Source organism: Falco cherrug, chromosome 9, assembly GCF_023634085.1.
Source record: "Falco cherrug isolate bFalChe1 chromosome 9, bFalChe1.pri, whole genome shotgun sequence".
NCBI classification, from domain to species: domain Eukaryota; kingdom Metazoa; phylum Chordata; class Aves; order Falconiformes; family Falconidae; genus Falco; species Falco cherrug.
The window spans coordinates 11188460-11199894 of record NC_073705.1 but is presented as its reverse complement, the minus strand read 5'-3'; the positions used below and the strand labels follow the sequence as shown (position 1 = coordinate 11199894).

Below are 11435 nucleotides of genomic sequence, written 5' to 3'. Positions count from 1 at the left end.
TGTTTGGGTTTTTTTAATTGCAAGATTATCAAATGCCGGATGGTGTTTCACCAGTGTTGTGGTATAACCCAGGAGAATGGGACAGGGAGGCTTTTAGAAACCTGCCTCCGTAAACGCTTTAATTCATGTGCCTGCAACTCAGTTGTTGAGGATGGGTTTCCAAGTGTACTCTCCTCAACAGGAGAGGCAAATGGGACATATTGGTCTCACTTGTGGGGGTAGGAGAGAGCAGGTTGGTATAGAAGATGGGTGTTCCACCCAGAGTGTTTACACTATCATAGAAAGCTTTAAAATATTTTTAAAGTGTTTAAAATCTGATGGGCTTTTGATAGCTTATATGTTAATTATATAAATCAGAATAGTTAGGGTGTTCAGTCATGGTCCCTGTATAGGCAAATTGTTCTAATAGTTCAGTGGTCACCTTAAGTGTCCAAGCCTTGTTTCACAGGTGGGACATCCAGTTTCCCGTATATATTACCTCTCCAGAGTTTGGTAATTTTTCCATTATCTACCACTTAACTGTCCTTGTCTTAAATTGTCCCTTTGGATTTCTGTTTTGTTTTATATTCCCAAAGTCACACTGGGTATTTGAGGACTGTGCAGCAGCAAACAAGACGAAGGGCCAGTATTGACCATTGCAGGCACCGTTCCAGCCGCAGCTCCTGGCACAGCTGCTAGCCAGGGCCAAGCACAGCTCTTCCAGCTCCTAGCCATCCCAGCAGGATATGCCCCACCAGCAACGTATCTCAGCCCACGTAAAGGTTGAAGCATTTGCCTGCTTTACTGATGATGATGACCTCAGTGTGTTTGTCCTCAAAAGGCTTTTACAAGTAAAAGAGGAAAGTTACTTGGAATCCTTCAGCAACTGAGGTTAGAAAGGACCTCTGGGGGTCCCTAGGGTTGATACAGGATTGATGTTAGTATTGATTAGATTGATCTGAATATGGAAAAGGGCTGGGAGCGCTCACATGAAATGTTTCTCTCTTGGGGTTCATTTCAGGTTCTTTTGAAGTCAGCACAGCAGCTCCCTTTAACGTCAAGTGGCAGCTCTAGGGTCCCTGCAGTGACATCAGTGTCCCCAAACTTGGGACTTCTAACAATTAGGCAGCTGGTATAAGCTCATAGAAGAGACACAGATGTCTCCAAGGCTGCCTCTTCCAGTCCTGAGGCACATGGAGATGCGAGTGACCTGTTGCAGGTCCCTGTCTCTTTCCACCAGCTTTTGGGAGAGCCCCTGTGACCCACTCAGTGCTTTGAGATGTTCAGGGAAGAGGTAGATAAGAGGGAACTTTACCTTGGTGAATAGGTCCAGGTGCCTGACTCTGTGCTGAAATCAGTTTATATGTTCTTACCCATTTCAGAAAGTGTTTGGTAAGAGGGATTTCAGCCTGTTGTAAACGACTTGTGAGTCCACCACAACTCTTAAGGATTTGCTGAGGCTCGGCGCCCAAGTGTCATTTCACAGTGAGGGTTCTCCTGCTGTTAGACTTCTGCTGCATTGCAAAGAGCTCAGCCAGCAGGATTTAAGCCCAGAAGCTGAAAGCGTTAGAGTTACCATAATGTGGACTTACTTGCTCTCAAAATGTGTTTATAGACAAGAATTCGGGAGTTTCCAGGGAATCCACAAAGAAAATGGAAGGGCAGCATCTGTGACACACCATGAATTAAGATCACAGCAGTGGAAAGCCGCTGGGTTGACTTTCTAAGGCTCCTTTCTACTGCAAAGAAAATCGGGGGTTAAGAAAGCTGTACTGGTTTTGCAGGCAGTGTTCAGTCCCCACCACAAATGTTATGACGTTGAAAAGAAAATCCAGTGCAGAATGGCAAAAGGAATCTCTTGCACTGATGTGCTGTAGAGTTTTATGACCAAACATTTTTGCAGGGAAGAGCTTTTACTTTCAGGGCAAAAAATCAAGATTTGTGTTCAAAGTCTGAACAGATGAAAAGCAAACCCTTTTGATTCATCACCGTTCTCAGTGTGATTTTGGGTTTGCTGCCCGTGTCCCTGTGGCAGGTCTGCATTGCCCATTGCCCTCTGTGCTGCTTCTTCCTATCAGGTGCTCCAAAACCGAAGCCACAGACACAGCTGGCTGAGCTGCATCGTCCCTGTGGCCATCCCAAAGCGCAGGCTTCCCGTGACTCCCACCCAGAGTAAGTCACAGTATGGTGGAAGGGGATGGCTCTGCACCATCCAGGCTGGCTGAGCTCCCTGTGGCAGGGGCCGCACGTACATTGGGAAGATGGTGTTGCCAGCATCTCACCTGCAGCGCTGCGGGGCAGCCGTGACAGCGGCCTCCTGCCTCGGCTGGGCTCTGGGTGCCCTGAGCTGAGCTTTGTGTGGATGTTGCTCTCCTGCAATTGCACGTCACCTGGTTGAACACTAGAGATTCAGCAGCCTGTGCGATAGATATAGCAGCACAGGAAAACCCACAGGAGCATTTCTGGATCCGAAAGTGTTCTCTTCCTACAGTCCAGTAACTCTGCATGGTGAAAAGTGAGGGCTGGGATACCCGTCTGCCGATGATGGCTTTATCTGTAGCCTTTCCTAATCCGAAAATACTGGGACAACACAGAATCTTAATGTGTTTGCAAGTCTAGACCACCAGACTGCTGAAGTGTTAGAGCCAGGCCTATTTCCATAAAGCTGGTGCCAAAACGTCTTCTCGATTAATGCAGGATGGGAATTGCCCCATGCCCCTCAAATACAACTGGACCTGGCAGGAGCAGAGGCAGCCTGGCACCTCATGGGCAGAGCAGGGGTGCCGCATCCCTGCGCTTCACCAGATGCTGCGCCTGAAAACCTGTCCTGATTTTCAGCCAAATTCAACATCTCAGCCTGGCATCATTTTTTGAGGACAATTGGTGGAGAGAGAAGAAATGTTGTATTGCAAGATAGTGGCAGATGCTCTGGGGCTGCAGAGCTTGTGGTGGTGCTTGTGGTGTCCAGAGCCCCGCCATAGCCCTCTTGCACATAACCACCTTGTAAAGCTGATGTCGAGCTCCTGACAGGCTCCTAATCTGTCCTGACATGCACGCAGATGCTCAGCTGAGTGTCATTTCCTGCTCTAAGGAGCCCAGATTGTTCCTGACTGGGACTTGGGTTTGAGCAATCAGTTTAATTTTTCTCTCTCATTTATTTCCTTTGCCTGAGGGAACTGTGCTTCAGCCTCCTTCTGTAACCCCCCTTATCGTGCAGCATATGACATACGCTCAGCAGGGGCAAGGGCTTTATTGATTAACTGAACTCCTGCTGGGTTTAGCAGTGCTGCAGCACAGATTTGCTCAGGGTGCGCTGCCACTCTGAGGTTTGCTCAGGGTGTGTTGCTGCTCCGAGCTCTGGTTAGATGCACACAGCTCCTTCCACAAGCACTCATCTTCTGCAAGCAGTCAGCACAGTACCGGTGGGAGTGCAGGGCGAGGGTCTCTGCTGCTGCTGGGAGTCATAAAGGGCTCCAGCCCATCGTTGTTGAACCCAAACAAGGTTTAGGCTGAGTGAAGAGCAAGGTGCAGCTCTGTTTTGCGTTGCTCGCCCCTGCTTTCACACCCAGGACAGCACAGGACTTAGCTGGGTGAAAACCTACCGCGGGAGCCACAGCTGCAGCGCAGGCACGCAGAGCAGGACCACGGCAGCAGATGTTGTGGGACAGCTCTGCCTGCTCGCATTTCAGAAGGGAACGCTCCACTTGGAGTCCTTTCCAAAGCAATTTGAGGTTAATTAGCAACTCCTGGCTTTGCTATCTAGCTGGTCTGTTTATCTTTTGTCTGAGCAAGTTCTCTTCTCTTCCTGTTGTTGTTCCCTCTCCCTGAGCAAAGGGGGGGCTGAGCAGACACCCTGCCCCACCACGCTCAGGGACTTGCTGGGCTGGGCAGGCTCCTGCTGCCGCCTCCTCCCCGCTCCCAGATGTACAGGCTGGTCCTTGCCTTCCAAAATGTCTCTCCTTACCCATCTGACCCTTTAATTTTTCTTCTGCTTAAAGGAGGCTCGTTGCAATGCAAGGTGATGGAGGCTAGAAGTACGGTGCTGGGCATAACACTTAGGAGGAGAGAGCTTGGAAAACCACAGCCAGCTCAGAGGTCTCACCTCCTGTGAGCTACCAGAAAGCACAAGCACGGTGGGGAGTCCTGGTTGGGACCGGTCCTTCGCGGTGCTGGGCTGCCTGGGGCCCTCGGCACATCGCAGCAGCCCGTGGGTGGGTGCTGGCGTGGAGAAATGACATCTGAGCTGCCCCTGGCCGCTCCTTGGAGCCCAGCTGTTAATGCCGATGGAAGCGATCCAAATACCAGCACATGGGCTCCAGCTAAGCCTTGGGGTCACCCCTGCTTTGCAGCGGGCATGCACCAGCCATAAACAGAGGCCACTGTGTTACTAATACACCCACCGTAAATGTTTTATGTAACCTCATAAACTTCGAGTAGCTGTAATCTTATAAAGCCTGTGGCCTTTGCTGGACTGGCATTTTAGGCAAGGGGCCTGGAAGAGCTGGGCCATCTGTGGTGGTAATGAGTTTCTCATCCTTTCAGAAAGAGAATAGTCCCTTGGTGGCCTTCCCCGTGAAGTCTCATGTGCTGAAGACTGCATGGGATTTTCCTGACTTGCATGTCAGCGAGGATCTAGTGGTGCGGCAGCGAGAATCCAGAACAAAACTACTGGATGTGACCCTTAAATTCATCCATCAAACTGCTGCCATAGTAGCAGTGAAACAACAGATACCGAGCAAGGGAAGATCATCTGTAGGCAGAGCAATTATGCAGTCTATAAGTGAACCCAAGATCCATGCAAACCCAGAGGTGCTTCTGAACACAGCTGCTTATTTTCGGTTGAATTAAGCTTTCCCCTCCCCTCTGTGAGAGCAGACTGCCCAGAGGCTTCCTACGGGCTGGGTGGCAGAAGGTGCCACCAAAGACTTGCCAGGGACTGTTTGCAGGGGCTGTTTCTTATCTCTTTGTGCCTTCATTCCTCTGTCTAGATCCTTTCTGAACTCTCTTCACAGAGGACTTGACCCCACCTTCCTACCTCTCCATTCTCCACTACAGGGTAACCCAAGCCCAGCAGGGATGGTTATTGCAGGAAAACCTCCACCACACTCCTCTCCATCCATCTCACGGGAGACCCTGCCTCCCTTGCAGCCCTCTCATCCTGGAAATCCTTCCTGCTGTCTTCCCGCTTGTCCAGCCCAGCGCACAGGCAGATGGTTTCTGTTGCAGCTGCTGGATTGCAGCTGCGTCATTGAGCCTCAAGACAGCCGAACGGTAGCTCTCCCCACATCCTCCTTGCTCAGCGCCGCATCCATCCTGCTCCTGCCCCCTTCTCAGCATAACTGCTCCACGGGTGACAGAGTGGTGGCGAGATGGACTGGACTCTTCTCTCCTTCACACCAGGAATTTTGACACCAGCTCTGCCTGCACAAGGGAGTAGGGCGCCTCAAGCAACAGGCATGGTGCAAAACACTCCCTTTGTTTCTCAGTGGGTGAAGTCTTCACCCCAACCTTCAGGTTTAACCTTTGAGTGGTTCTGCTGGGTGTTTCAGGTCTCTTTGTGCCTCTCAGTAGTGACCACAGCAACATGGGGACATGGCCCCTATGGGAAAACTTGCTGTTCCTCCTGGCTCTTGGAGCACATGCCCAGGGATTGCCTTCCCAAGGGCCTAAAATATTTTGGGGTGGTAACACCACAATAAGAAGATAACAAAGGCAGAGCGGTGCCAGTGGAAAGGACGTTTCCTTCATGCAAGGACTGGGCAGACAGCAATTTTGGAAATACCCAGTGAATGATGTGCATGGACATGCATCTCCCAGTATCAAATGGTGTGTTCCTGTAGCCAGTCATCTGGTCACACAGAAGAGGAGCGTCTGGAAATCTCATTTTCACACTCCCACTGTCTGGTTTTTCGATTCAAATACTGCCCCAAACATGCATCTGCTTTCCCTTGCAGCTTTTTGGCTGATACTTCTTGCTTCCCCCCACCCACCCCCATCTGAAGTATTTTTCTGGACTAAGGTATTCAGCCAGGAGCAGCCAGGGTTCCTTGGTTCCTGAAATATCTGCCTGGCCCTGGGCTTCTCTGGCAGCCACTGGTCCCTCACCCACGGTCCTGCCAGCTGGCCCAGCCCGGGCCATGCACTGCTGGTATGGAGCCCAAATCGTATAGATCCCTCTGCCAGGAAGAAGCCAGGGTTTGAGTTTTAGCCCGTTGGTCCTTTTCAGACCACTTTTCTCAGAAATCCTGGTCATGAGAAACACTTGCAAATGGTTTCTAGCTTTCCAGCCTCCTACTTTCCCCCATTAACTTCAGGCTTCCAGCAGCAGGCAGTGCCCGTCTCTGCCTGTCCCGTGTTCCTTGGGCTCCTCCGAGAGAGAGAGCCACAGCAAGCAGTGTTCACTGTGTGTTTGGTGAGCAGGTGAGAGACACCAGTGCTTGTTCTTCCCGCTGCCAGCTTGGCTCTAGGATAGCTGTGCTCTGGACACTGTGTCGAATGTGCTCCCATTTCAATGGGATTTCGTTTCTACTCGTAGTGGTTCACATGGTGCAGCTCAGCTTCTGGGCTCAGCCTCGCGCAGCGCAGCTCCGTGCCAGAGAGTTTGTGTCCTGCAGAGACGAGCCAACTCCAAACAGTACGTGGGTCTGATATCATTGCAACCGATCTTGGCCCCATGCATGGGAGAAACGAGTCTTGGCAGAGAACTGTCCTTTGCTCTTCTATTTTCCTCCCGCCTGCTGACCCTCTCCCAGAGGGCTGCGCCAGGCACCGGCTCCCCGCGCCGGGTGGCTTCTGGGGCTGATGGAGACCTCTCCCTCCATGAGGCAGCTCCTGGGCCTCCTGACAAACGCTCTTGTCACTGCTACAGCCTGTTTGCTCTGATCACTGTATGCAGAGCTCCCCCAAGCCCCCAGACGCATCTGTCATCTCTCCAGAAATGCCTGAGCCTATGCACAAGCCAGGGCAGAAGTTTGAGCTCTGTGGGGAGGTGGGATGCCACCTCCTGCATCTGGGCTGTGCCTTTTCAGGCCCTGTGATGTGTGACCAGCTTCACCTAGAGCATCTCCTGTGCCCAGGCTGTGCTAACCTGCCTGCCTGCAGCCATGGGGGGAGAAACAACAGAGGAAGGTTTGTCCCAGCTCAGAGGTGGGACAAGCTGGAGAGGACCTCCTGTCTTTGGGGGTGGGAGGTTTGCACTGTGAGCTGTCGATCTCCACCCCACATTGTTTTGCCTCCAGGGAGGCACTGGGTGGATAGGTGAGGTGAGACTCAGCTCTTCAAGGTTTTCTCCACTGGATCCTCCCCAGGTGAAGGGATCAGAGGTGCTTCAGGCCATCAGTATGTGGCAAGGGGAGCTCTGCAGTGGGTGTAGAGCTGGCCCTAACCTAGCAGGGTGGTGGAAATCAGGATGTTCAATGGAGCCGGGTTAGGGAAAGGGCTCCAGCCCTCCTCTTCGGGCCAGTGCCTCTGAGAGCAATGGTCAGATTACTGAGAGGAAAACTGGAGAGGAGTCTGGTGTGGTCTCTTCAGGACTGAGCCCGTGCTCAACCTTAGAGGTGACTGAATGAAGTCTGGGGCTCCTTGCTGCAGGTCACAGACTGGCTCTGCTGTCTCTAGTTGCTCTTCCCCTCTTCCAAGTCAGCAATGGGAGAGACTGTGAGCCTTGCCACAGCCCCAGCCCATCTGCCGAGTGTGGAAACTCCTCTAATGCTTTCTCAGCTGCACCCATAGACCATTAACAGAAATAAAAGAGCTGGTGGGTGACCTGATTTGAGAACTGTGGTGATGCATGGGGCAGGCCAGAGCCCTGCCCATCTTGCCACCACTGGGTCTGCAGGTAGGTGGGAACATCCTCTGGAGACAGGCATCAAGGACATGCAGGGTCAGGATCTGAGTTTGGAGGTGACACATTTGCAGCTGTTTCTGATTGCAATGGGAAAACTCATAGCTGGGAAAATCCCTGTCAATTGGTGGAAATTCAGATCAAGAAGATTAAGAATGGGAGCACTAACATGCCCAGATAAGCCATTCTTTTCTTGAATGCTCAAGTATGCACTGGACAGAGTAGGAAAACCAGTGTGTACAGGTGGGGATGCATAAATCTTCCAAACTTCACATGGGAGACAGGATTCACGGCCAGCCTGAGCCTTGCCTCCCTTGCCCACCACGCTCCCAGCCTGCTCCATGCTGGGTGGGCCTTGGGATGTTGCACCACCAGATGCACAGGCTGGCACCAAGGGCCTGGATGTCTGACTGCGAGCAAAACCCACCTTGACTCAGTGTGCATCGCTTTTTCTCCTGTGAAACAGCTGTGCATGTACCTCTGTGGGAGCTCCTGAATGTGTAAGCCGCTCGTTGCAAGCTTTGCCTGTACGGCGCTGCCTCTGACCACAAATTATGAGCATTTAACCAGTCGGGTTCGTTTCCGTTCCCATGCTGCCAGTGTAGTTCTCTTGGTGCAGGTCAAAAGGCACGGTGCTGTGATTTGCAAAAAGCCCAATGACTTGACATTTCATTCTCGGTGGGAGGGCGGGTGCCCCGTGCAGAGGTGTGGGGAAAACAAACAGAGCAAAGCTGAGAGGAGCAAACACAGGCGGGCATCTGGGACACCAAGCCCTCGCCCTGGGGCTTCATCCAGCAACTGTTACCTATGATTAAGAGTCCATATCAATCTCGATGTCATGAAAGTCACCCAGACCGTGAAATCCCCATGTTCGGTGTGGAAATAAGGCATTTGATGCATTTTTGTTTGAAATGCGTTAAATCTGCATTAGAGGGGCCACGGGGAGTGTTTGGGCCTGGTTGGCCAGGAGGAATCGTGCCGTCTCACTTCCCTGGCGGAGCAGGGCACGCAGATCCAGCGGTTCCTAACGGCTCATCCATGACAAACTACAGAAATCGCAGAGACGTTTGCCACGGTCAGCCTGTGAAATCAGCCTCCTCTCTAGGAATGAGAAGCCTCCATAGCCACGATCCAGGGCTGCGCGGCTGGCCACAGCTTCCCTGCCAGAGAGCAGCTCCCAGCAGCGGCCAGGCGGGCAGGGAGGCAGGGCAGGGCTGCACAGCCTCCAGTGTGCAAGAGGGATGGGAAGGCAGAGTGAAAACAAGAGGCTACAGGAGTTTGATGTCCCACTCCATTAACCTGGCACTTGCATACATGGTGGGAAGGGGGTTTAAGCACCCGTGACCTTTCATTCACGGGCTTTGTACAGCGTGGGCTGTAAATCCACTCTTTGGGTGAGACTCTCTGCTGGCAAGTATGATGTGTTTTAGCATTCAGATCACCCTGGACACGTCCCCAACTGTTCCAGCCGTCCCTTGGGCTCCCTGCTTGCACCTGCAGCCAGAGGGGAAGCGGTGGAGCTCGTGCTGGAGGAGCTGCTTGTCGCTGCAGCAGGGCTGGGGGGCTGCCCTGGGTTTCCTACAGCTCAGCTTCTTGCAGCTACGATTTAACAAACGTGCTGATGGATAACTCTCTGGAGTGCATTTTCCTTTCCTTTCTACAGAATCTCCCAAACTCAGCAATCCCTTTGACAGTTCCCACTTGTGGAGCAATGATGGAGGGGGGGTGTCCGAAAAAGGGGCACGTTGGAGAGGCCAGAAGCAGATCCCTCACCAAGCACGGGGGCCTGGCAACATTTGTTTGTGCGAGGTAGAGTTCTCACGCTCTAAATATACAATCTGTGATAAGGGAAGGGAAAAAGCCCAGCATGGAAATATTCCTTCTGTAAGAGAAATAATTCGCTGCTGCTAAAAATATATGTTCATATTATTCCTGCCTTGGTCTCTAGCTTGATGGGAGAGAGTGCACGCAGGCTGCCCTCAGGGGACTCGGCTCCGCAGCGCAGACCCCGGGCGCTCGGGAAGGCTGTGTGTCCGCTGGGGCTGGAGGGATCGCAAGGGGGAGGGAAGGGGCTCCTCGTCTTCGCCCTGGTTTATCATCCCCATCTCTTTCTCAGGGCAGTAAAACCGTGATACGGGGTTACCCTGAAGGTCATAGGAAGTAACCTCTAAGCAGGTGCTGACAGTGGGAAAGGAAAGTGATCCGCGGCGTTCCCAGAGCAGCTGGGAGCCCGTTCCCAGCCCCGGCTGCGTGGAGAGGCAGGAATAGCTTTGTTCAAGGGGGACACATGTTTGGATCGGTGGGATATGTGTAATCCCTTCCTGTCTCATCTGCAAGTGTCCCGGGCCTGGTGCTTCCTTCCCTGATTGCTGCTCCCGGGACCCTGGGTCCCCATTCGCAGCCGCTTCCGTGCCCGCGGGTGAGCGGAGCCCAGCCGAGCCGAGCGGCTGCCCTGCGGGGCAGTGCCGGATTTCCCGGGGACAGCCCCCAGGCCAGGACACAGAGCCTGCCCTGCCTGCCCTGCCTGCCCTGCCTGCGCTCTGCGGGACTGAGTGAGGAATGAACGGTGCGTGCTGCTGCCACGGCCTCGGCTGGCAGATCCTGGCACAGCTGTCGTGAAGCTGGTTAGGAACAACTTTGGGAAGCCATTCCTGTTAGAATTGGGTGAAATCTTGGGCATTTTATTGCAGATCTGTCTAAGGAGCATGGTAGGTGGATACAGTGGCTGCTCAGGAGCAGGTTGTATCTCCTGTTTTGAGAATATGGTCAAGGAACTGATCTGGCAGAAGACGACCTTGCTGCTGTGGAGCTGTCAGTAATGAGAAACCTTAAACCCTAGCAGACCTTGCTGCAGGTTTTGTGACTCATACATTGCCTTGGCATTGCTTTTTCGATTCTCAAACAACTCCTGCCCCATTTGAGGCCAAATAGCTGTCCCCAGAGCATTCCCTGACCATTATTTGTGAAGTTGCATTGAGTTCCAGGTAGGTGATCATGATAGGAGATGGTAACAGCATATTTTCAGTTCAGAATCCAGCAGCTGGACCACTTGGCAGAGAAAACATCAGTGTAAAGCCTGAAAGATGCCTCTTTTTAGTACATCCTTATTCAGGCCCCTTTTTTGAAGCTGAAACATACCATTAAGGATCGAGCATGTTCATAGGCAAGACCATAGCCAAGGTTATTTCAAGAAGGTAATGCGAAAAATCTTTGCTGCTCAGATGTGCTCCTGAAGGCCCTTTGCAAGCTGTGTGCTGGTCACTGCGCGTGGGTTTGAAGCATTGCTCGCTTTGCCAGGTGAGCTGACAAAGAGCAGCGTCCATGACTTGTGCTGGCTGGGGCTACAAACCCTGCCCAGTCTGTGCTTCATCTGACCAAGGTGGGTTTCAGAAGGCTCTTGCAAAGCCTGGAGGACAGCTGCAAGGGTTTCTCCTCTAGATTTGCTTAAGATACATGTGATGGCGGTGGAAGTGCTGCTGAGAGCCTGGAGGCTCAGAAGACCGTGTTTGGTGGTGCAGAGCGTGTTGCACCATGGCCTGTCCCCATTGCCACCTGCCGTCACCCAGTTGTGAAGGCAATGGGGAGGGACAGCCATCATGCGTGAGCATGGTGG

General features: G+C 52.5%; 1 protein-coding gene across 11 annotated transcripts in view; it reads left to right on the top strand.

Annotated features, from left to right (window-relative positions):
* EXD3 (exonuclease 3'-5' domain containing 3) overlaps positions 1 to 11435 on the top strand; it is a 290795-nt gene that overhangs the window by 194367 nt on the left and 84993 nt on the right. The gene's annotated exons all lie outside the window — the stretch shown is intronic.